We start from the raw sequence: 26,250 nt of genomic DNA, 5'->3' as shown, positions 1-26,250 counted from the left end.
GCCGGGATGATGAAGATGGCCACCGGTGAGGGATCCCCCCCTCCGGCAGGGTGCCGGAACAGGGTCCCGATTGGTTTTTGGTGGCTACACAGGCTTGCGGCGGCGGAACTCCCGATCTATTCTATTTTCTGGAGGTTTCAGTATTTATAGGATTTTTTGGCGTAGGTCTCACGTCAGGGGGGTCTCCGGGCTGTCCATGAGGCAGGGGCCCACTGTCAGGACCCCGATTCCAAGTCACATCGATCTAGCCGGTAACACCTCATATCACTTTGCGGCCTCACGCACGGTATTCGCACGGGTGTCGCCTTACCATGGCCCGGGACCGTTTGCGCCTTTTGGCTCACGTATATGATAGTGTCGCTAGCATCGATATGACAGAGAACCCGGGCCGACATGACTAGTCGTGAACCCAAAGTGGCACTAACTTACGGGGACATGCATACATGAATCAACATCGAGCATGTCGGTCAGCAGCGTGCGAATCCGGGCTGTAGCACTGGGCTAACAGGACTCCGGTGAACCGGGCTGTAGCAGGCTAGGCAGGACTCCGGATGTCACCGCGTGACATTTCCCCGAAGGGATAGACACAGGAACAAAGTGAATCACATGCCGGCTATTCAAGTGTTTCGGAGCAATAGTGCTGGGCTAGAAGGACCCCGATTCTAAGTCACACCGATCTAGCCTGTAACACCTCATATCACTTTGTGGCCTCACGCACGGTATTCCCACGGGTGTCGCTTTACCATGGCCCGGGACCGTTTGCGCCTTTTGGCTCACGTATATGATAGTGTCGCTAGCATCCATATGACAGAGAACCCGGGCCGACATGACTAGTCGTGCGCCCAAAGTGGCACTAACTTACGGGGACAGGCATACATGAATCAACACCGAGCATGTCGGTCAGCAGCGTGCGAATCCGGGTTGTAGCACTGGGCTAACAGGACTCCGGGAACCCGGGCTATAGCAGGCTAGGCAGGACTCCGGATGTCACCGCGTGACATTTCCCCGAAGGGACAGACACAGGAACGAAGTGAATCACATGCCGACCAGTCAAGTGTTTCGGAGCAATAGTGCTGGGCTAGCAGGACTCCGGTGAACCGGGCTGTAGCGGACTACTATGGCTCATGGAAGCACAAGACTACATTTCCCCATAAGAGAGGCTACCAAGGATAAACAACTAGGTTGTCGGATCCCACACATGCCAAGCATTTCAATCATACACACAATATGCTCGATATGTCTAAATACAACATGGCATCACAACAAAACTCTACGACTCAAAGTATTTATTCATTAGGCTCCGAGGAGCGAGATATTACAAACATGGGTCTCATGACCCAACATTCAGAGCATACAAGTCAAAGCACATGCGGAAGCTTAATATGTCTGAGTACAGACATCTACAAATGAAAAAGGCTGAGAAGCCTGACTATCTACCAGATCCTACCGAGGGCACAAGATCGTAGCTGAGGTATCAAGCTAAACGTCGAAGTCCACACGGAACTACTAGCGAGACTGACGTCTCTCTGCAAAACATAAAATAGGCAAACGTGAGTACAAATGTACCCAGCAAGACTTACATCAGAACTATCTGCATATGCATTGGTATCAATAAAGGGGGTGGTGGAGTTTAACTGCAGCAAGCCAGCTTTGACTCAGTGGCTAACCTGAACTATGACTGCAAGTAACTCTTTTGAGGTGGCGCACATGAGTCCACATATTCACCATATCAATACACCATTATGGATCCGCTCCCGTCTCCCTACGAGAACGCCATCCATAGCACTCACGCTTATCTTGCGAGTTTTAGAGTATCCACTTTCACTTGTCTATGAACTGTACAGGCAACCCAGAAGTCCTTTTCTGCGGACACGGCTATTCGAATAGATGATGTTAACCTTGCAGGGGTGTACTTCTTCACACACGCTCTCGCCACTTACCACCATGTACACGCCGTGTATCTCAGCAACCTTCAAGCGGAAGCCTGGCGAGGGAGTCGGCCACGACCTGACTAACCACACAAGTCTCTAGTCCAGGTTTATCGCCTATTCGGGTTCCATCCGCAAGGAGATCCGGCCGGGGTGTCGCTCACGGCCCCAAACGATGTGTACAGGGTTCCAAGCCCACCAAACGGGCGCCGCTTGGTATACCCGGCCACGGTGCCTAGTCTGTCCCAAGCCGACCTGTACCGGGTGCCACTTGGTAGACTACTAACACTACCTACAAACACCAGAAACTAGTTGCAACTCCTGGACAGAGATCAGGTTGGTTAATAAGTCGAGAGAGCTTGGAGCGCCCGGAGCCCAATGTGTGGTAGTAACTGTTCATGGATCACAAACACAGAACTCAGCTCCTAAGGACGGCTGCAATGAGACAACCCACCATGTACTCCTACATGGTCTCTCACCGCTACCTTTACCAAATCGTGTTCACCCACTTAGCTCTCAACAGTAGGACATGTTCACCACATTCCAATTCATCCCCGATTAATCAGACCTGACTCAACTCTAAGCAGTAGCAGGCATGACAACAAGCATGAATGAGTAGGCACATCAGGGCTCAAACAACTCCTACTCATACTAGTGGGTTTCATCTATTTACTGTGGCAATGACAGGTCATGCAAAGGAGAGGGGTTCAACTACCGTAGCATGTAACAGTTGAATCGTTGCTGTCCTAATGCAGTAAAAGAGAGCAGGAGCGAGAGAGTGGGATTGTATCGGAATGAACAAGGGGGTTTTGCTTGCCTGGCACTTCTGAAGATAGTATAGCTCTTCATCGGTGTCATCGATCACATCGTCGGAACACGTCTATCGAGAGGGAACAACCACCGACAAACAAAGAAGAAACATAATCAATGCCATGCAACAATATGATGCATGATCATGACATGGCAATATGATGTTCATTGAGCTAATGCAACTAGCAACACAATTAAATGAAGTTGGTTTGAACCCAAGGTTCAAATTCACACTCCACATGTGGTTATTTAAATGCTATTCATTTGATTTGTCCTAAACAGTAGCCATAAGTTGTTCTAACATGCATGAAAATGCCATATTCAGATTCTTTGGATTTTTCTGATCATTTTTCATATATAAATCTTTTCCATTGGAGTTATAGATTATTTTCTATAAGTTTTAGAAGTTTGGGGTATTTTCTGAAATAAATAAATCATCTCTGATTTATTTAAAATCCTAGAAAATATTTACTGCGTCAGCATCGCGTCACTATGACGTCAGCAAGTCAACTACGGCTGACCAGGTCAAACCTGACCAGTGGGGTCCACTGGTCAGTCACACCGTGCTGTCTGGGTCACTGACAGGTGGGGTCGGGTCAACGGCCATGTCAGCAAGTCAGCCCTGACGCGTGGGTCCGCTGGTTTTGTTAATTAATCTAACTTAAATCTAACTAGCGGCTTAATTAGGCAGCAGGGCCCACTGTCAGTGTCTAGAGAGTGGGGTTAATTAGTGGTGTTAGCTGCTAATGATGGCGCCACGTCATCATCACCGGCGTTTAACCACCGTCGTAAACAGAGCACGACGAGGTTGCTCGTCCGGCCAACTCCGGCGACGAGAGGTCGCGCGACCGGGCGCGTTGGAAGCGGCGCAACGAGGCGCGTCCGTTGGTGGCCTCGGGCGGCGCTGGGGTGGCGTGCAACGGCGGGGACGGCGAGTTGGGCGGCGGCCGGAGTTCGGCCGGGTGCGGGGACGCGGCTGCAGCGCACGAGAGAGCAAGTTGGGTACGGGTTGGGTTCCTGGCGAGGTCTGGAGCACGTCCACGTGCTTAGGAGCGACAAACACGGCCTCTGGCCACGGCGGCGAGGAGCTCAGGCGGCGGCGCGAATCGGTCGCCGGCGGAACGGTGGTCATGGCGAGAAAAGGAGCACGGGAGCAAGGGGAGAGGAGGCAGGGGCTCACGGCGAGTCGGTTGGAACAGACGGTGAGCTTGGGGGAGGTCGGACGGCGACGTAGCGAAGCCGGCGATCTCGGGCGGCCGGAGATGGGGAAGACGGCGTGGGCGGCGATGCAGGGCTCCTGACGTTGTCTTGGAGTCGTCCGAGCTTGCGTGGGTTGGCGGAGAGGTAGCTGGAGTCTGGGCGGAGGTCGGGGGCACGGCCACGGGGCAAGGGGACGGCGGTGGTCGCGGTGGCGGCAAGCAGCGACGACGGCAATGCTCGGTTACGCGCGAGAGAGAGGGTTAGAGGAGGGGGCGAGAGCAGAGAGTAAAGGGGAGAGGCAGAGAGGGGTCCAGGGCGGCGACGAGGGAAGGATCGGGGCTCCCAGGTGGAAGCAGGAGGTGGCCGAAGCCGCACGCGCGCGCGCCACGCCTCTCCTCTGCCTACGGGCTGAAGGAAGAAGACGAGCGTGCCCCTGTGGGCTGGGCCCACAGTGTTGGGCCTGGTGGGCTGTGCCAGGTAGGTGGCCAGGTAACTTCTCTCTCTCTCTAATTTAGTTTCTGTTTTCTATTTATTTGCTCTGTTTTGATTTAGTTTAGCACTAAATCATTTTTATATAATTCTTAGAATATTTTTGGGCACTCTCTGAATTAATCAGGTGTCCCTCAATATTTCTCAGGATATTTGGAGCTGTCAAAATATTTATAGCAATGTTTTGGAGCCCCAATCAAATACAATATGTGTTGAGGTAAAATCCAAGATGGCTAGGAAAAATGTGCATCACCTCTGGTTGCTGTTTCCAGCATTTCCAAAAATCATGAACATTTTTCTAAGACCATTTTGGGTTCTTGGAATTTATTTTAGTTGAACCTATTTGATTTCTCTTAGGTGCTAGGGTTTGAGTCAATCCCCATTTCAAATTCACATAACTTTAGACATGATGCATGGATGCAATGCCACTATCTGCAACCAAATTCTAGGCTGTGACAACTCACCCCCACTAAACAAGAATCTCGTCCCGAGATTCAGGACGTGAGGTAAGAAGACAGAGGGGCACAAAACTATCACAATCTTCTCGATCCAATTGCCCTTCTCGAAGATGTTGATTCATTCCATCATCTTGGTCTTGACATCTTTGTCTTCGAGATCTTCACTCGACACGACAACAGAAAGAGATGGAAACCCTACAGGACTCGATCTTCTTGAAGATCGAGCAACTCAAGATCAGTTCATGGAGTGAGACGTAAGAACATCTCTTGAGTTGAGACACAAAACACACATCAGGGATGATGGAAAAGAAACAGATGGCGAAGGTTCAAATTGGTAGGCAACCATTCCACGCTTAAGTAAAATGGTGCATGGTTTCAAAGTAGCAAGGAGATGATTGCCATGAATCCATAACGGGACACCTTAGGATAGGTGACTCGTAGAGTTATTCCCTTAAGTGGCAAAAAGAATTACTTTCGATACAAAGATCATCGAAACTCTCTATACCAGCCTAAGGCAATTCACAAACGATCGTTTGAAGGAATTGGAAAGAATGGCATACTCAGTTTGGAAAGGAAACTACGGTTATAGAACAACTCGGCAAACGGGAGGCACATCCCAATTGAAAGGATCGATATAGTTGACTAGAGGGGGGGGTGAATAGGCAACTAACAATTTTTAGCTTTTCTTTTACCAATTTAAACTTTGCATCAAAGTAGGTTGTCTAGATATGCAACTAAGTGAGCAACCTATATGATGCAATGACAACAAGCACACAAGCAAGCAAGGGATTTAACACAAGTAAGCTTGCGAAAGTAAAGGGATGAGATAACGAAGAGTGGAGCCGGTGAAGACGAGGATGTGTTACCGAAGTTCCTTCCTTTTGAGGGGAAGTACATCTCCGTTGGAGCGGTGTGGAGGCACAATGCTCCCCAAGAAGCCACTAGGGCCACCGTATTCTCCTCACGCCCTCACACAATGCGAGATGCCGTGATTCCACTATTGGTGCCCTTGAAGGCGGCGACCGGACCTTTACAAACAAGGTTGGGGCAATCTCCACAACTTAATTGGAGGCTCCCAATGACACCACAAAGCTTCACCACAATGGACTGTGGCTCCGCGGTGACCTCAACTGTCTAGGGTGCTCAAACACCCAAGAGTAACAAGATCCGCTAGGGATAAGTGGGGGGAATCAAATTTCTCTTGGTGGAAGTGTAGATCGGGGCCTTCTCAACCAATCCCGAGCAAATCAACAAGTTTGATTGGCTAGGGAGAGAGATCGGGCGAAAATGGAGCTTGGAGCAACAATGGAGCTTTTTGGGGAAGAGGTAGGTCAACTATGGGAAGAAGATCTCTTTATATAGTGGGGGGAACAATCCAACCGTTACCCCCCACAACAGCCCCGCAGAGGGCGGTACTACCGCATAAAGCAGCGGTACTACCGCTGAGACCAGCGGTACTACCGCTCCCACGGCGGTACTACCGTGGAGATTGGAGGGCAAGGGAGATATGGACATGGGCGGTACTGCCGTGGTGGTAGGGCGGTACTACCGCTTAAGAGCGGTACTACCGCTTAAGAGCGGTACTGCCGCTCTACTGCCGCTGCGAGGTACCGCACAATCCGACACGAAAAAGACCCCTCGAGTCGACGCGGTAGGGGCCTAGTACCGTAGCGGTACTACTGCTGAGGACCCACCAGCGGTACTACCGCTGCGGAGCGGTACTGCCGCTTGTGACCCCTAAGCGGTACTACCGCTGGGTACCGTGGTACTACCGCTGGGACCAGACTCAGCCCAAAGAGAGAGGAAAGAAAACTCCAATGAAGCGGAAAGGCTCAAAGGGTGTAAAGAGGATGTGTACGTGTTGATTCCACCCTAGCCTTACCAAAGCGGACCCCCTCTTGATAGTACGGTGACTCCTACGAAACTAATCCACCAAAAGAAGCGAAAGAGCTACACCGTCTTGAATGACACTCCGAGGGGAAAGAAATCGTCTCGTGCCAAATGATGAATCTCTGAAATGCTCAAAGCACACGATTAGTCCGCAAACATGTTGTCATCAATCACCAAAACTACATCTAGAGAGATATGCCTTAACACCAATTGATACCGAGGATATAACCTAGTGACTGAGCGTGCTCTTAAGATCTTGAGCATTTCCGTACTCATCAAGGTCTTACCAACATCTGTGCCAAGGATCCTGGCAACACATCTTACTACCTTGACGAATAGTGATGGATAATGCAGATGCAAGGGAAGACAACACTTTCTCAGATTTCACCTTAGCGAGGCCAAGGAAACGAAATCTGGATGATTGACCGAGAGACATTTAGCACTCCGCTTCTAATGTTCTCCTTGATGTGCATAGCGTAACCCATTTATTGATATGGTTTGGTATCTAGAACATCAAGTAAAAGGTCAGACTTCGGGAGCACCCATAAGGAACAATTACGGAAGTAAATCCTACGAAATCCTTATGGGGAGGTGGCCAACTTCCTCAATCAGGATACTACAATAATAGGTCTTCCGGCTGGGTGTGTTGGCCACGACATCCACTTTACCGGGTTACAGAGAGACCATTATTGTAGTTTTTGGAAAACGTTCCAACCATCATATCTGCCTGAGATTCAGATCTGGTTGTGGTCAGGACATTCCAGACTCATCAAGTCTAGAGGAAAAAAAGAAAGTTTGCAACACAAATCGACGAGATAACGTTGCGAGATTCTCGGGAAATGGACTGCGGTAGCAAGCTCCAAAACATGAGTTGGTTCTGCTACACACATGTGAACACACTGTCCCAGACAAGCATGACCACATGGTAGTCTTACAACAAAACACTACCGAGTTCTGGTTGGGAACCATCATCGAGGATAATGAAGTCCTAGCATAAGTCATGATTCTTAAGAAGGAACTTCTTCTCCTTGAGCAAATCAATCAGTGGCTTGGTGTGCTAGGGAATACATATGGAGTGGAGGTAATTAATCTACCAAACCATAGAATACCTTCGCACTTGCATAACTGACTTGGGATGACTCCAAAGGAAACAAAAACAATCTTTCTCGAACTCACGGTGGCAGCTTGCACCAAATGCACATGAATTCGAGGAAGTCACTTCTTCCATCCAAGCATAAGCTTCATGAACGGAACACGAAGGCATTGCTTACAAAGTTTTCAACACTAGGTTGATGTTCAACATGAATCATGGGGGAGACAAAATGCTGCTGATGGGCTCAACAGCAACTCATCGGAATTTCCATATCACTGGACTTCCACCATCATGTGAACACGGTGATAGCATTGGTAAGACTAAAAGATGTAATGGTGTATGCTCGAGGGATCAACCACGAGTAAGACAACATTACGAACATCGTTGGTTCTGATTTGACTTGACGATAGCCCGTACTCAAGTCAAAATTTTGACAAGGCAATAGATCCAACAACTGATCACGAGGACCAATCGATGGAGATATCATCTTTCTTCAACACACACACACACACACAAAAAGATATCCCTTAACATGAACTAAGTCAGACAAGCTTTTATCTTCCAACTCTCCAAGTTGTTGTTTGGCTTAACCAACCAGCTCAGGGGTATCCAACACAGATTCTTGGAGAATGGGTGGTTTGGAGGAAAACCAACATGATCACGAACTCAACATAGCGGTCAGGTGAAAACCTGGTAATACTTCCGAGAAGATATTCGGAACATCACGAACCACCGATATGTTACTAAGCTCGAGAAAAATCTTGCTTTTCAGAGCAAGACGATATGATCAAATAAGCAAGGGATTGAATAATCCTAACTCATTGATCGAAGAGTGCACCAGAAATAAGGACTAGGTAGCACGATCAATCTTAGAATGATAATTCAATACCAACACGCTAAGAATGAGATTATTGTCCATTAACTACCAAGCAACAGGGTTGCTAGCAGTATTGATTTCACACATCACGATTCACTTGTCGGCATTCCAGTTACAATAACACGGGAACCGAGGAATTAACAATGATGGCAAGAAGTATTACTGCGTCAAGAATTCATAAGAGGTGGTGCAATTCTCATGACACTCTTGACATAAAGATGGTAACACTCCAAGGTAGAGCAGAGCAGAAGCTGGATTGGCATTTTGATCTGCGGAATACAATTGCTTTGACCCAATCCTAGATATGGATGAGGTTCTGGAGTTTGTTTCTCCCATTCATTCTGAAATAGAACGGCTTGACGGACCACAAAAATAGTATGCATCAAAGAACATGAATGCACGACATAAACTTGACTATCAAATGATAGACAAGGATCGGAATACAACTACAGAGGGACAACTCAAAGGAACATCTGATTTTCCGAGTTGTGGATGCATAGATTAGTATGTCGAGCAAAGCTCAACATTTCTTCCGGATAACCCATGCAGAAAGGTAGAACTGGCAGATTCACAATGTAGAACGAAGAACTCATCAAGAGCACTCTTATTGTGATCTTTTGGTTCAAAGGAACTCCTGCCAAGGATGGTTCATGGTATTTGGAAGAATGATATACCACGAACCTCGAAGACTATCACAAAGGTTACTAATATCCTAAAGGTACGAGCAACACTATTAACTCGAGGTAAGTAGAGTGAATCTTGGGTTCAAGTACCCAGGAATAGAATGCCTACTAACTAAATGGCATCACGGGATGCTTTCCAGAATGGTGGCCAGAATCATCACGCTGGGAACACAAAACAAGGCTAGATTACCTGGTGATCCTCTAAGACACCTAGGGTCATAATACTAGCTCCAACATATATGTCGAGGCAATAGAGTACCTCAACTCACCGATTAGTGTGATTAATCTCACCCAAATGGACATCGGGAACATGGAGGAATGATTGCAAGTGCATCAGACTATCTAGAAACCTGGGATGACTCGGACAGCATAACGGCTGTAAATGATCAGAAGATTTGAGACATCCTGCAAAATAGTGGCATGACCACTCAGCATCACAATATCAAGGTTCTGAGGCCAGCTATGAACACACGGAAGTAGTAGAAACTGAACTGAGACTTGAATCCAACATTCCTATAAGTCTACGGATTAGTAACACGTGATCCTGATAGAAAGATGAGAAGCCTAGTTCTTAATCCCCGTAGAAGAGAAGAGGTTGACTCAGATCAGAAGGCATAAGGTAAAGGAGTAAAAAGATCCTTACGTTCCCTTCCACAATCAATTCCCTTATATAACTAAAGCATTTCTAGACTCAACTTCGACCAGTTTGGCTTGGTAATCCTACAGGCAGTCAGACTCTGATACCAAAGCTGTCAGGACCCTGATTCCAAGTCACATCGATCTAGCCGGTAACACCTCATATCACTTTGCGGCCTCACGCACGGTATTCCCACGGGTGTCGCCTTACCATGGCCTGGGACCATTTGCGTCTTTTGGCTCACGTATATGATAGTGTCGCTAGCATCCATATGACAGAGAACCCGGGCCGACATGACTAGTCGTGAACCCAAAGTTGCACTAACTTACGGGGACAGGCACACATGAATCAACATCGAGCATGTTGGTCAGCAGCGTGTGAATCCGGGCTGTAGCACTGGGCTAACAGGACTCCGGTGAACCGGGCTGTAGCAGGCTAGGCAGGACTCCAGATGTCACCGCGTGACATTTCCCCGAAGGGACAGACACATGAACGAAGTGAATCACATGCCGGCCAGTCAAGTGTTCCGGAGCAGTAGTGTTGGGTTAGGAGGACTCCGGTGAACCGGGCTGTAGCGGACTACTATGGCTCATGGAAGCACAAGACTACATTTCCCCATAAGAGAGGCTACCAAGGATAAACAACTAGGTTGTCGGATCCCACACATACCAAGCATTTCAATCATACACACAATATGCTCAATATGTGTAAATACAACATGGCATCACAACAAAACTCTACGACTCAAAGTATTTATTCATTAGGCTCCGAGGAGCGAGATATTACAAACATGGGTCTCATGACCCAACATTCAGAGCATACAAGTCAAAGCACATGCGGAAGCTTAACATGTCTGAGTACAGACATCTACAAATGAAAAAGGCTGAGAAGCCTGACTATCTACCAGATCCTACCGAGGGCACAAGATCGTAGCTGAGGTATCAAGCTAAACGTCGAAGTCCACACGGAACTACTAGCAAGACTGACGTCTCTCTGCAAAACATAAAATAGGCAAACATGAGTACAAATGTACCCAGCAAGACTTACATCGGAACTATCTACATATGCATCGGTATCAATAAAGGGGGTGGTGGAGTTTAACTGCAGCAAGCCAGCTTTGACTCAGTGGCTAACCTGAACTACGGCTGCAAGTAACTCTTTTGAGGTGGCGCACACGAGTCCAGATATTCACCATATCAATACACCATTATGGATCCGCTCCCGTCTCCCTACGAGAAGCCATCCATAGCACTCACGCTTATCTTGCGAGTTTTAGAGTATCCACTTTCACTTGTCTATGAACTGTACAGGCAACCCAGAAGTCCTTTTCTGCGGACACGGCTATTCGAATAGATGATGTTAACCCTGCAGGGGTGTACTTCTTCACACACGCTCTCGCCACTTACCACCATGTACACGTCGTGTATCTCGGCAACCTTCAAGCGGAAGCCTGGCGAGGGAGTCGGCCACGACCTGACTAACCACATAAGTCTCTAGTCCAGGTTTATCGCCTATTCGGGTTCCATTCGCAAGGAGATCCGGCCGGGGTGTCGCTCATGGCCCCAAACGATGTGTACAGGGTTCCAAGCCCACCAAACGGGCGCCGCTTGGTATACCCGGCCACGGTGCCTAGTCTGTCCCAAGCCCACCTGTACCGGGTGCCACTTGGTAGACTACTAACACTACCTACAAACACCAGAAACTAGTTGCAACTCCTTGATAAAGATCAGGTTGGTTAATAAGTCGAGAGAGCTTGGAGCACCCGGAGCCCAATGTGTGGTAGTAACTGTTCATGGATCACAAACACAGAACTCAGTTCCTAAGGACGGCTGCAATGAGACAACCCACCATGTACTCCTACATGGCATCTCACCGCCACCTTTACCAAATCGTGTTCACCCACTTAGCTCTCAACAGTAGGACATGTTCACCACATTCCAATTCATCCCCGATGAATCAGACCTGACTCAACTCTAAGCAGTAGCAGGCATGACAACAAGCATGAACGTGTAGGCACATCAGGGCTCAAACAACTCCTACTCATGCTAGTGGGTTTCATCTATTTACTGTGGCAATGACAGGTCATGCAAAGGAAAGGGGTTCAACTACCGCAGCATGTAACAGTTGAATCGTTGTTGTCCTAATGCAGTAAAAGAGAGCAGGAGTGAGAGAGTGGGATTGTATCGGAATGAACAAGGGGGTTTTGCTTGCCTGGCACTTCTGAAGATAGTATAGCTCTTCATCGGTGTCATCGATCACATCGTCGGAACACGTCTATCGAGAGGGAACAACCACCGACAAACAAAGAAGAAACACAATCAATGCCATGCAACAATATGATGCATGATCATGACATGGCAATATGATGTTCATTGAGCTAATGCAACTAGCAACACAATTAAATGAAGTTGGTTTGAACCCAAGGTTCAAATTCACACTCCACATGTGGTTATTTAAATGCTATTCATTTGATTTGTCCTAAACAGTAGCCATAAGTTGTTCTAACATGCATGAAAATGCCATATTCAGATTCTTTGGATTTTTCTGATCATTTTTCATATATAAATCTTTTCCATTGGAGTTATAGATTATTTTCTATGAATTTTAGAAGTTTGGGGTATTTTCTGAAATAAATAAATCATCTCTCATTTATTTAAAATCCCAGAAAATATTTACTGCGTCAACATCACATCACTGTGACATCAACAAGTCAACTACGGCTGACCAGGTCAAACCTGACCAGTGGGGTCCACTGGTCAGTCACACCGTGCTGTCTGGGTCACCGACAGGTGGGGTCGGGTCAACGGCCACGTCAGCAAGTCAGCCCTGACGCGTGGGTCCGCTGGTTTTATTAATTAATCTAACTTAAATCTAACTAGCGACTTAATTAGGCAGCAGGTCCCACTGTCAGTGTCTAGAGAGTGGGGTTAATTAGTGGTGTTAGCTGCTAATGATGGCGCCACGTCATCATCGTCGGCGTTTAACCACCGTCGTAAACAGAGCACGACGAGGTTGCTCGTCCGGCCAACTCCGGTGACGAGAGGTCGCGCGGCCGGGCGTGTTGGAAGCGACGCAATGAGGCGCGTCCGTTGGTGGCCTCGGGTGGCGCTGGGGTGGCGTGCAACGGCGGGGACGGCGAGTTGGGCGGTGGCCGGAGTTCGGCTGGGTGCGGGGACACGGCTGCAGCGCTCGAGAGAGCGAGTTGGGTGCGGGTTGGGTTCCTGGCGAGGTCTGGAGCACGTCCACGTGCCTAGGAGCGACAAACACGGCCTCTGGCCACGGCGGCGATGAGCTCAGGCGGCGGCGCGAATCGGTCGCCGGCGTAACGGTGGCCGTGGCGAGAAAAGGAGCACGGGAGCAAGGGAGAGGAGGCAGGGGCTCACGGCGAGTCGGTTGGAGCAGATGGCGAGCTCGGGGAGCTCGGACGGTGACGTAGCGAAGCCGGCGATCTCAGGCGGCCGGAGATGGGGAAGACGGCATGGGTGGCGATGCAGGGCTCCCGACGTCGTACAGATCGGTGAGGAGGAAGAGGGGACCGAGGCGGTTCTTCTGGACAGCTCAGGGGAGAGATGCGACGGCGGTGGGCGCGGTGGTGGTGAGCGGCGTCAACGGCAGCGCTCGGTTGCGCGCGAGAAAGAGGGTTAGAGGAGGGGGCGAGAGCAGAGAGTAACGGGGAGAGGCAGAGAGGGGTCCAGGGCGGCGACGAGGGAAGGATCGGGGCTCCCAGGTGGAAGCAGGAGGTGGCCGAAGCCGCACGCGCGCGCGCCACGCCTCTCCTCTGCCTACGGGCTGAAGGAAGAAGACGGGCGTGCCCCTGTGGGCTGGGCCCACAGTGTTGGGCCTGGTGGGCTGTGCCAGGTAGGTGGCCAGGTAACTTCTCTCTCTCTCTCTAATTTAGTTTCTGTTTTCTATTTATTTGCTCTGTTTTGATTTAGTTTAGCACTAAATCATTTTTATATAATTCTTAGAATATTTTTGGGCACTCTCTGAATTAATCCGGTGTCCCTCAATATTTCTCAGGATATTTGGAGCTGTCAAAAATATTTATAGCAATGTTTTTGAGCCCCAATCAAATACAATATGTGTTGAGGTAAAATCCAAGATGGCTAGGAAAAATGTGCATCACCTCTGGTTGCTGTTTCCAGCATTTCCAAAAATCATGAACATTTTTCTAAGACCATTTTGGGTTCTTGTAATTTATTTTAGTTGAACCTATTTGATTTCTCTTAGGTGCTAGGGTTTGAGTCAATCCCCATTTCAAATTCACATAACTTTAGACATGATGCATGGATGCAATGCCACTATCTGCAACCAAATTCTAGGGCTGTGACACCCAACCCAGGGGGGGTGGGCGCGCCCCCCACCCTCGTGGGCAGCCCGGGACTCTCCTGGCCCAACTCTTTTACTCCGAGGGCTTCTTTTGGTCCAGAAAAAATCATCAAAAATTGGCACGTCAATTGGACTCCGTTTGGTATTCCTTTTCAGTAAAACTCAAAAACAAGGAAAAAAACAGAAACTGACACTGGGCTCTAGGTTAATAGGTTAGTCCCAAAAATCATATAAAATAGCATATAAATGCATATAAAACATCCTAGATGGATAATATAATAGCATGAATGCTTCATAAATTATAGATACGTTGGAGACGTATCAAATGGCCTGCCAACTATATGAAGCTTCTAGTTAGATCAATCCATAACAGAGCAAGAAGATCTAAACACACGTTCATATGAGAGCTAACTGCTTCATTTTCTTTTGCAAGGGAGAGAGTTAGCTATTTCTCAACTACAAAAGCTAATCATCCTGGGAATGCCTTTGGTGATATAATTTGTACCTAAAAATTAATCACCTAATTTCCTAATTTTTATGCGGAAATCAGTGGTGGCACAAAAGCAGCTCAAAACTAATAGGAAACTCTACAATTAGTACGTGAAGGATTTACTTCAACTCCAACATGAGGTATATCTACTTTAAATCCACACCTTAAATAAACAATGAGCACGCCTCGGTGAATTCCATCAAAGAAACGACCAGTGTTTTACAAGACAAACCCAAAAAAAATTAAAAGCCAGCACCCTCAACAAGCAAATGTTGAGCCAGCAGATTGGAGCAACCAGGTAGCCACGCATGGGCCTGCGCAAACAGCCGCAACGCAAATTAGATGCGGCAATTCGAGAAACAAGCATACCAAAGTAAAAGCACGGCTACAGCAGCTAAATGTACCAGACTAAGTTCATATTATAGAAAAAATAAAACCAAATTTTCCTACCGAACAGGGGAAGGAATGCAAAGATGACAGGAAAGTCACAATATGCATTTTAAATCCATACCTAGATGATAGGGAAGTCACAATATGCATACTAAACAGACATAAATCCAAAAATAATTCCGCTTACCTCTAGTAGGAAATTTTAGCCGCACCTCCAGAATCCACATTAAGTAGTAACATTACAATAATGTTTGGAGGAGCTACTATCTGCATGTACGACTCTGAGTAACAGAACCAGAGAGCTTTTCTGAACAATACAAGTGTATTTGCAGTTAGATTTGCTCATCATGCATTGCGGTACAAAGCTATATCCTAGAACAAAATCTTTCTCCCATGCCTTCCCAAGAAAACGGCAAGGAAAATACAATGAGTTTGACAGGTCAATCAGGCTATACAACTAAAGTCGATTGACAAAAGGGGAATTCTGTAGAGGAAAAATAGTATGTTTTGATGGAGTTCATCATCATTGATCACAGTAAGTAGATACTTGTATGGTGAGGCCCCACCTGGATCCCTACAACAAAAATACTGAACTAAAAAAATGAGCCATGCTTCAATTTAAGAAAACAACCCCAAGAAACAACACTAGTTGGAGACAAATACCTTTCTTTGGAATTGGGTATTGGTATCTCCCTGAAAATCAGGAAAGAGTAGAAGAACTTAGCCAACAAAATTACCATCTAGCAAGTACGCAAACTATAAGCTGAAGAAAAACTGCAACTACCTAGATGCTGAGGTAGCGGCCATGCTAGCGTTCTGGCAGGCGCCCCAGGACAAATAATGATATTATAAGACCTTACCATAAGCACTTTAATTGCACATAACATGCATGGTAATTTCGTTCTGCTCTCATTACAACAGGAATGAATGGTTCCTTGAGAAACAAAATACCCCGTCACAACTTACCTCCCCAATTAAGACGCCAAACTCATAATACACAAAATTTTATGCACTCTTGCCGACAGAAACAACCTTCAGTCTATCAAAAATAAGTAGGAAAGTCACCCCGGGGGGGAGGGTGTGGAGGCTGCAGATGCAAGGGGCGGAGCTCGAGCTCATGGGCACATGAACTGGGAGAAGCGAATAAACTTGAAGAGGAGGTGATGATACCTAGACCATGATGACTCAACCGCGGCCGGTGAGATCTTGGGATCCATTCAATCAGGGCCCCTGAGCTCGCTTCCCTGGCGAAACTGATTCATGGATGTCGAGGTCAGACTTGCGCACTTGGCGCCGCCGCTTACGCTGAATTGGGTCCCGCCCGAATCCCGCCGGCGAGATGACCGATGCTCCTTCAGCAAAGCCGCCAGAGCCAGTTCATGGCTGCAAGGATAGAGGGACCTGATCTGTTGGCCTCCACAGGAGGGAACCGATGTGGCTGCGTGCGGAACAGATCGTGGGTAGTAGTGGTGAACCGGCTGTCAAGACGCCAGAGGTAAATTTACCTCGCAAGTCTTACTGTCCTTTATCTTTATTTCTGGGAGGGCAATGCGTCAGGTAAATTTACGTCTCAGCTTTATTTGTTCAGTCGAATGTGTGCTTGGCTGGGGATGAGGGAGCGTGTGGTTCGGCTAGGGTGAGGAATAAAAATTCCTCACCTAGGGTGACGAATAGCGCGACCCTGGGTGAGGAATTTTTATTCCTCACCCCAGCCGAACCACATGCTCCCTCGTCCCCAGCCAAGCACACATTCGACTGAAGAAACAAAGCTGAGACGTAAATTTACCTGACGCATTGCCCTCCCAGAAATAAAGATAAAGGACAGTAAGACTTGCGAGGTAAATTTACCTCGCGCGTCTCGACAGCCGGTTCACCACTGCTACCCACGATCTGTTCCGCACGCAGCCACATCGGTTCCCTTCTGCGGAGGCCAACGGAGCAAGTCCCTCTATCCTTGCAGCCACGAACTGGCTCTGGCGGCTTTGCTGAAGGCCATCGGTCATCTCGCCGGCGGGATTCGTGCGGGACCCAATTCAGCGTAAGCGGCGGCGCCAAGTGCGCAAGTCTGACCTCGACATCCATGAATCAGTTTCGCCAGGGAAGCGAGCTCAGGGGCCCTGATTGAATGGATCCCAAGATCTCACCGGCCACGGTTGAGTCATCATGGTCTAGGTATCATCACCTCCTCTTCAAGTTTATTCGCTTCTCCCACTTCATGTGCCCATGAGCTCAAGCTCCGCCCCTTGCATCTGCACCCTCCACACCCTCCCCCCCGGGGTGACTTTCCTACTTATTTTTGATAGACTGAAGGTTGTTTCTGTCGGCAAGAGTGCATAAAAAATTGTGTATTATGAGTTTGGCGTCTTAACTGGGGAGGTAAGTTGTGATGGGGTATTTTGTTTGTCAAGGAATCGTTCGTTCCTGTTGTAATGAGAGCAGAACGAAATTACAATGCATGTTATGTGAAATTAAAGTGCTTATGGTAAGGTATTATAATATCATTATTTGTCCTGGGGCGCCTGCCAGAACGCTAGCATGGCCGTAACCTCAGCATCTAGGCAGTTGCAGGTTTTCTTCAGCTTATATATAGTTTGCGTACTTGCTAGACGGTAATTTTGTTGGCTAAGTTCTTCTACTCTTTCCTGATTTTTAGGGAGATACCAATACCCAATTCCAAAGAAAGGTATTTGTCTCCAACTAGTGTTGTTTCTTGGGGTTGTTTTCTTAAATTGAAGCACTGCTCGTTTTTTAGTTCAGTATTTTTGTTGTAGGGATCCAGGTGGGGCCTCACCATACAAGTATGATCTACTTACTATGATCAATGATGATGAACTCCATCAAAACATACTGTATTTCCTCTGCAGAATTCCCCTTTTGTCAATCGACTTTAGTTGTATAGCCTGATTGACCTGTCAAACTCATTGTATTTTCCTTGCCCTTTTCTTGGGAAGGCATGGGAGAAAGATTTTGTTCTAGGATATAGCTTTGTACCGCAATGCATGATGAGCAAATCTAACTGCAAATACACTTGTATTGTTCAGAAAAGCTCTCTGGTTCTGTTACTCAGAGTCGTACATGCAGATAGTAGCTCCTCCAAACATTATTGTAATGTTACTACTTAATGTGGATTCTGGAGGTGCGGCTAAAATTTCCTACTAGAGGTAAGCGGAATTATTTTTGGGATTTCTGTCTGTTTAGTATGCATATTGTGACTTCCCTATCATCTAGGTATGGATTTAAAATGCATATTGTGACTTTCCTGTCATCTTTGCATTCCTTCCCCTGTTCGGTAGGAAAATTTGGTTTCATTTTTTCTATAATATGAACTTAGTCTGGTACATTTAGCTGTTGTAGCCGTGCTTTTACTTTGGTATGCTTGTTTCTCGAATTGTTGCATCTAATTTGTGTTGCGGCTGTTTGCGCAGGCCCCTGCGTGGCTACCTGGTTGCTCCAATCTGCTGGCTCAACATTTGCTTGTTGAGGGTGCTGGCTTTTAATTTTTTTGGGTTTGTCTTGTAAAACACTGGTCGTTTCTTTGATGGAATTCACCGAGGCGTGCTCATTGTTTATTTAAGGTGTGGATTTAAAGTAGATATACCTCATGTTGGAGTTGAAGTAAATCCTTCATGTACTAATTGTAGAGTTTCCTATCAGTTTTGAGCTGCTTTTGTGCCACCACTGATTTCCACATAAAAATTAGGAAATTAGGTGATTAATTTTCAGGTACAAATTATATCACCAAAGGCATTCCCAGGATGATTAGCTTTTGTAGTTGAGAAATAGCTAACTCTCTCCCTTGCAAAAGAAAATGAAGCAGTTAGCTCTCATATGAACGTGTGTTTAGATCTTCTTGCTCTGTTATGGATTGATCTAACTAGAAGCTTCATATAGTTGACAGGCCATTGTCTTCATTTGAGATTCATGATGATACTACTTGTTCTATACAGAAAATCCATGTGTATACAGGTATTGTATTTGCAGTTTTTCCCTTAAATATTGATTCTCTTTTCAATCTGAAAATTCGGTACTTAATATACTTCTTAGTCCCTTTATCTTGGCAGGGTTGTTCTGTTCAGAATACCATTTTCTTTTTAGAATGTTATTCACTAAATAAAAACTTAATATACTTCTTAGTCCCTTTATCTTGGAATAGGAAATGAATATGTGCTGGTTTCTTATTTAAAACTGCTGGGAGTTCATATTACCAAAGCTTCAGATGTCTGACCCATCAGGTATGTGCTATATATAGGGCTTTTTCTTTGCGGGGAGTATATATAGGGCTTTCATACATGTTATTTAGCTTAAGATGAGATATGCATCCTTTCAATGTAGGTGGTAACTGAATCAAGTACTTTAGTTTGGGCAATAGAGTGTAGAGGGTTCTACACATGAAGCATGCATCAAGGACTGATGCGAGAAAGCACATGGAGCGTTATCGTGGCAATGTTGGCTGGGATGCTCATGTCACCTACGAGAACGAGCACAACCCCAACAAAGTCCAGCCGCTTGACTTGTTGATGCTCGCCATGAATTCAGAAGCCTGAGTGAAGCTGCCAATCCCAGAAAAAAGATAGAAGAACTCTGAATTTTTATGGCATGGATGGCACATGTCATTCAGTTGGTCTTTGGTTATTCAGTCTGACAACAAGATCTGAATGAATTCTTGGTTTCGCTACCCTAAAATTGTAACAGGAAGACAAAGATTTCACTGCCTTTCTTTTTCATGATGTCTAGTGAATACTCCAACTTGATTTGGGTGCAATGCATTTACCTTGCAAATTATTCTGTTGATGAAATCGTGCTTGTCAAATTTCCTTGTAGAAGTACAACTGGAAGTTTTTCTTGTAATTTGTGTGTGTTCTCAGAAGATTGAGATATGCTTGTCAATAAGTGTCATGTTGAGTGTATGTGAGCAAAATAATGTTGATTTCTTGGTTTCCGATTCCTGCTCTGCATTTTCCTCCAATGTATTGAACAACAGTTGCCTGCCAGATCATCACAACGTTTGTTCACCTGATTAACTCTAGGTCACACAAGAAAGATTCTTGAGCATTGTTGCCAAGACATATGGATTACTAGAATCCTGCTTTACACATAAATCATAAAAATAACAAATTCAACACACTGCTCGACAAAGTAGCATCTAACATAATTGGTATCTACAGACCAAACTATCTTTCTGTAGTAGAACACTCTCTCATCAATGTTAATATGGAAAAGTCTTTTTTTACACCAAACTGCCGCTATTTCTATTTCAAATTAGAGGTTGCAAAATCCCCATCTGGATCATTGCAGCTCCTCGTGACTCCTCTGTCTTGTTTCTTTGTTCGAGATTCACGGCAAAATGTAAGCAAGGAAAAGGCTGAAAAGAGGAACATTACTTTGAAAGGTACTCTCCATAATCCGTTCACATAGTACAATTCAGTGTATTCATGTCAAATCCTCATCACATCCTTAATCTCAATCTGCTGCATGCCACTCAGTAACCAGCTACAGGAAAATAAAATCACAACCTTCGTACCAAAATGTAATTAAGACGTTTTTTGGTTTGCATAGGGCATAAAAAAATCTTACATTTTGTTATGGAGGGAGTACAAAGCAGTATTTCAAAAATGAACACCACTGATTACATGGGAATGCCAAGACTTGACACATGTCTGAACTTTCGTCAAGCGACTTAATTTGCAGGTGTTTTGAGACCCAATAATGTTAGCTGTTCAACAGTATTTGGTGAGCTTGAACATTGTGGTCCATCAGCGACAAGTCAAGATTAGGGTCCTAACAACATTATAAGTTCATGTTTCTTCTCACCAATCCTGAAGTTTGCTACTGATTCATGGCTTGGTCTGTTACTGCAGTATAATAAGTTACAAATTGACCTCATAACATACTTGCATCCACCACACAAATAAGGTTCCCCCGCCTTATCTTTACAATTCTTGGACCATCAGCACCTAAAATGAGCAACTCCCATCAGTACCAACCATAGCTGCCAGCTTAATATGATTGTTAAAGTTAACTTGCCAATGAAACTCGATGATAAGAGCTTGCATATATACAAAGGAAACAACATATAACAATAACCAAAACAACTACATATGTGGAATAGAAGAATTACACTCTTTTTTTTACCTGGAGTACAACCATTATCACCAGAATGGCCACGAAGTGATTCCCACTAAAAACATTGAATATGTTCAGCTCATCTGTTTCATTGCATTGAACTCATCAAACACCTTAGAAAAGCAAGATCACATGATATGTATATCCAACTATGTTAACAACATATACTTCTGATTCACATTTTTTTTGACAGAAAGACTGTAAGGGAACCCCCTACAGTATAATTCGTGCAACAACCCCAAATTGCAAGTACCATGCCTTGAACCTGGGTGGGTGGGAAGGCATCAGCCCCTTCCCACCACTAGGGTATACCTTAGTCTGCTTCTGATTCACATTCGATGAAACTATTAAATTACACCAGTACATCAGGAGGTAGCTACTCCTGAACTATAAAATTCAGAAATTAAGCTTCTAATCCAGAATAAATGAATACAGTAAACACGTACGGAAATTCCAAGTTATGTTCTCTATTGCCCAAACACTCACCAAGACTACCTTCTCAAAAGATCAAGGAGATATTAGTAACTAGCCAAGTTAGGAGGAATGACAGCCATATCTTGCTTTGTTTCTTCAGATCCAAACGCACACTAAAGGCCTTTCTTCTGGATAAAAACTGGTCTGTAGAGCCCTGAAATAGTTAAGCTATACGCCAGATGTAGAAATACACATCTCAGTATTGCAGGGACAAACATAACTGTTGCCCTCCTCAGTTTATCGCAAGAGATAAATTCCCTCTCTAATACATAATTAATGGAGGCGGTATCCCAGAATAATCTCATACATAATCAAGATGCACGATGATTTATAAAATGGATTATGTTAACCTTTGAGTCCTTCATTTTTCATGCACGTGGGATTTCCCACAATTTATGCAGGGGCTAAACTATCATACTATTGAGCACCAGGATCAGCTTGATCCCGTGTAATGTAAAGATACAGAATAATCCTCACTTTCAGTCCACAGTTTCACAGGAACAATTTCATCTTATGACTGCCGTAAAATTCAGTACATACGACTAACGCAAATTTCACTCTCCAACTAAGAATTTTAATGAGGCACTCTTTGCTACTAATATTATCAAGCATAATCAAATATCTCACAATATCAGCATGCAATCAACAAGGTGGACCATCAGCATGCATTGTTGGAACTAGGATGTGACACAGAGAAATATGATCAACAACTAGGGAGTGGAAATTCTGCTCTTCTGTTACAAAGGGATAACGGTTAGTACTTAGTAGCATCTAAGGCCTAATATATAAAGGCTTGTGTGACTGACAGGTAAACAACTGCCAATTAAAACAATATTTTTACTGCAGAACCTAAATATTATACAAGGAACATCTTTACCTCTCGTGTGAAAGAAACCCTATGCACACAAGGTTAGACAAATTAAACTACGTACTTTATATTGACCGAAGGAAAAGGAATGCACCTTAAGTTTGAAATGGAATATCCGAAAAGCGTACCTTACAACGAGATTCAAAGGAATTATCATGGAACCTTGATTTTAATCTTTTCAACTTGCTGATTGCTGGACTATCAAGGAGATCAAGGAGAAGAGGATTAGTCCTCTTGGTTTGTGGGTTGATCAAGGAGAAGAGGAGATATAGAGGAGGGAGTTAGTAGGATATTGGGCAAGGGAATTAATTTTATGTCCAATCTTTTGTTTGGTTATTTTTGGGAATTACTAGCACAGAGTGAAGGAGAAAGGTTTAATGGCTTTCTTGATTAGTGGGTGAGAACAAGACCTAGATGCAACATTACCAAATTGACCATTAGTCTGTTTGTTCCCCACCAATCAACAATATGAACTAAATCGCTACATGATCAAATAACGTGTACCATGTGGTGATCATGGTCAAGTATTTAATGCATGTTTCTGACGCTCCTGCAGCAATAGTCCAAGATACGAGGCAACTAAAATAGGGATACCCTGGAAACATTCTGGCAATAAATTGAGGGATATGCTGCGAGCCTGCGAGGATCTCCTTCTAGTCGAGTAGTCGGGCGTAACAAAGCAATCTATGTAGAAGTTGTATGAATGAAGGAATCAAACAAAACTCTCGTAAAAATGAATCAAACAGACAAAGCTGGATCTTGAAGCAAATTGCTAGGACTGGGGTATCTATCGGAGAGCGTCAAAGTACCTCTTCAAGCAGCAGACACGACTCCCGCGCCGCCCAACAACGACCAGCTTGCCCTCCAGCCAAGGACGCCGCCCGCAGCCCCTGGCTCATGGAGTGGGCCCGTCTTCGGCCAAGTGTTCGCCGCCGGCAACTCAGCCGACGAGTCCCCGTCCACACGGGAGATGCCCCCGTATCATGAAGAAGCCCTGACCCCAAGTACTACCGACGTTGCAACACGACGGCTCGGCCCGCCGCGTTCCACGACGCCGGAGCCCAACCGCCGCTCGGCGCTCGGACGATCGCACCCCTCATCCACTCCGCCCCTGTTTTTTTAGATGACTCATCCCAGATTAGAAATGGACGAGGTAGTTGGCCTTTTTTTTCTTTAGGACGGAAGTGGGCTCTCGACGTCCACGTAAAATTACATCACGAGGGATAGAGTTTTACGTCAGAGGCGACCGGTGGAGCCTTGGTCCTGCGATCGGGGGGAGTCTGGCTCGGTGAATGGACCGGGGTGAAGAATTACTTATTCTTCACCCTGGGTTACTAATAGACTTTATATATATATATATATATATATAGGAGTATGATTTTCTACAATAACTTACCATAGAACTAGTTAAGATTTTCGACGGTGTAAAAGTTTTCAAAAATCCTAAAAAAATACCGAACCAACACACCTATAATATAACATGATCCAATGAAGAGATTAAAAAAATATGACTGCATGTGTCCTGGACAAAAAGAACAAATGTTTCAGTATATATTGATCCTAAAGGGAGCTGAAATGCTTGTCTTTTTCGCCGAGGACACATAAATGCATATTTTCACAATCACACCGTTGGATCATCTTATTATATTAGAGTGAGGCTCCCCTATTTATTTCATATTTTTTACTAAATTTTATACCGTTAAATGTTTAGCAAGCCTTAAGTAGTTCTATGGCAAGCTATGTTAAAAATATTTGCATATGTTAAAAATATGTACGTTACATTTTTAAAAATAATAAAAAGTTTTAAAATATGTTTGTGACTTTTTCATAAGACAGTATAAAGAAAAATGTGAAGCTGAAGCATGGAGTATATGAGAGAGACCGAACTCAATAAAAAGTTATTCATGTTTCAAAATAGTGAACAAGCAACATCATCGAAAGATAAATGCGAGAACTAGATAAGAAATCATGTGCTTACAGACCATGGATGAGCGTAAGCTAAGGTTTGAGGCACATATCAGATGATGACCAGACAATTAGGGAAAACGAACAAAAAAAGAAGCGGTTTTCGCTTCAAATCATGGGAAATCCAGCAAGTAGCGCGAGTGATGGTGCTGATCGCCAGCATGGAAAGTCATCTATCAACCTTCATAGGCTTTATCTCACTAATGGGCCAGCCGTTCCTGGATAGTTGTAGGTCCGCTCGCTTTGCCCCGGGTGTTTTTTTTCGACGTTCAATGTTTGGTTTTTCTTTGTTTCTTACTAGTTTCACTGGTTTTTTCTTTTTTCTTTATTATACATTGTTTTTACACTGCTTTTCTTTAGTTTTCTCTTCCTTTGTTATATTTTGGTTTTGTTTCCTTTTTGGGTTTCTTCATGTTTATCTTTTTTTGTAGGATTTAATTGGTTTTTAACATATCTATACTTTTCGTGAAACATTCTTTGATAAAATTATGATATTTTTCAAATACATCACATGTTTTGAACACTTTTTTGAAAACACCGCAACAGTCGCCAAATACACATTGCACATTTTGTGAATAACAATAGACATTTTCTAAACTACACGAACCTTTCCTTTAAAATGTTATTTAAAAAATGAGAACAATTTTAGGACACACATGAATATTTCTATAAAATGCCACGTACATTTTTGTTATGCAATTAAACATTTTCGAACATATGGGAACATTTTTATACATTTATAAATATTTTTAAAAATATCACGAACATTTTTGTGAGTTGCCGGAATTTTGATTTGAAGTGTCACGTTGCACTCTCATGCTTCATTTATATCTTTTTGAGAGTTTAATAAATTGTAAAGGCAATATGAATGGGTTACGAATTTGGTCCTAATATGATAGGTATTCAAGAGGGATATAATAAAAAAAATCATGCAGATCACTGAATGTGATAAGTTTGATTCCTTGCAATAGTTTTGAGATATAGAGATGGTGTATTTATTTATTTTTAGTTTGAAAAGCCATATATCACTCTCTCAAAAAATAGAAATGATTTAAGTCATTTGCTAAGATACCCCTTCAAATGTTATTTTGAAATTCCTCTATTAGCGATAAGTGGAGCGCCACATGTACCCTACTTGTCACCGCTAGAGTGTTCTGTAGGTTTTCCCACTTGATAATGATGGATCCCTCATTATCATTTGAATTCTTACAACCAACAGTAATAACAAAAGCATCATTGACTAGAGCAACTGAAACTTCAACACCCAAATTTCTAGGCCCGAATCACATTCCAGAGCTCTAGGGTCCATAAGAGGTAGCCATAGGCCTGATGTCTTGCATGAGATAGTTCTTGATCTGCATGACTGGAATGGAGTTGTTGAGTAACATAGAGGCCACCATATCACCTTGATCCGTCATAGCAAAGTGCAAGCCTGCACTTCTAGTAGAGATGAAAATATTCAAAGTTTGTTTGGGTTGCTGCCCGTTTCTCTCTTTTATTTTCTTCTATTTGATAGTTTTGATATATCTTTCTTTGGGCACGACTA

General features: G+C 44.8%; 3 long non-coding RNA genes across 6 annotated transcripts; 1 reads left to right on the top strand and 2 right to left on the bottom strand.

Annotated features, from left to right (window-relative positions):
* Positions 1-14,967: 14,967 nt before the first annotated feature.
* LOC123100081 (uncharacterized) lies at positions 14,968-16,808 on the bottom strand. The gene is made up of 4 exons (XR_006448348.1): positions 16,445-16,808; positions 15,938-15,967; positions 15,462-15,862; positions 14,968-15,198 (listed from the first exon to the last, which is right to left on the bottom strand). It is a non-coding gene; the product is annotated as an uncharacterized lncRNA (long non-coding RNA).
* Positions 16,809-17,099: 291 nt separating this feature from the next.
* Positions 17,100-20,162, top strand: LOC123098073 (uncharacterized). Of its 4 annotated transcripts, XR_006447632.1 has the most exons (4): positions 17,100-18,435; positions 18,700-19,240; positions 19,428-19,506; positions 19,607-20,159. It is a non-coding gene; the product is annotated as an uncharacterized lncRNA (long non-coding RNA). The 4 variants fall into 4 exon arrangements; XR_006447633.1 differs by having other exon boundaries at positions 18,700-18,849; positions 19,166-20,162; XR_006447634.1 differs by having other exon boundaries at positions 17,100-17,957; positions 18,046-18,435; positions 18,700-20,157.
* A 640-nt stretch (positions 20,163-20,802) lies between these two features.
* LOC123098072 (uncharacterized) lies at positions 20,803-23,922 on the bottom strand. The gene is made up of 2 exons (XR_006447630.1): positions 21,407-23,922; positions 20,803-21,228 (listed from the first exon to the last, which is right to left on the bottom strand). It is a non-coding gene; the product is annotated as an uncharacterized lncRNA (long non-coding RNA).
* Positions 23,923-26,250: the final 2,328 nt, after the last annotated feature.

The sequence above is a fragment of the Triticum aestivum genome, chromosome 4D (genome assembly GCF_018294505.1).
Source record: "Triticum aestivum cultivar Chinese Spring chromosome 4D, IWGSC CS RefSeq v2.1, whole genome shotgun sequence".
NCBI lineage: Eukaryota > Viridiplantae > Streptophyta > Magnoliopsida > Poales > Poaceae > Triticum > Triticum aestivum.
This window is presented reverse-complemented; position numbering and strand designations above follow the sequence as displayed.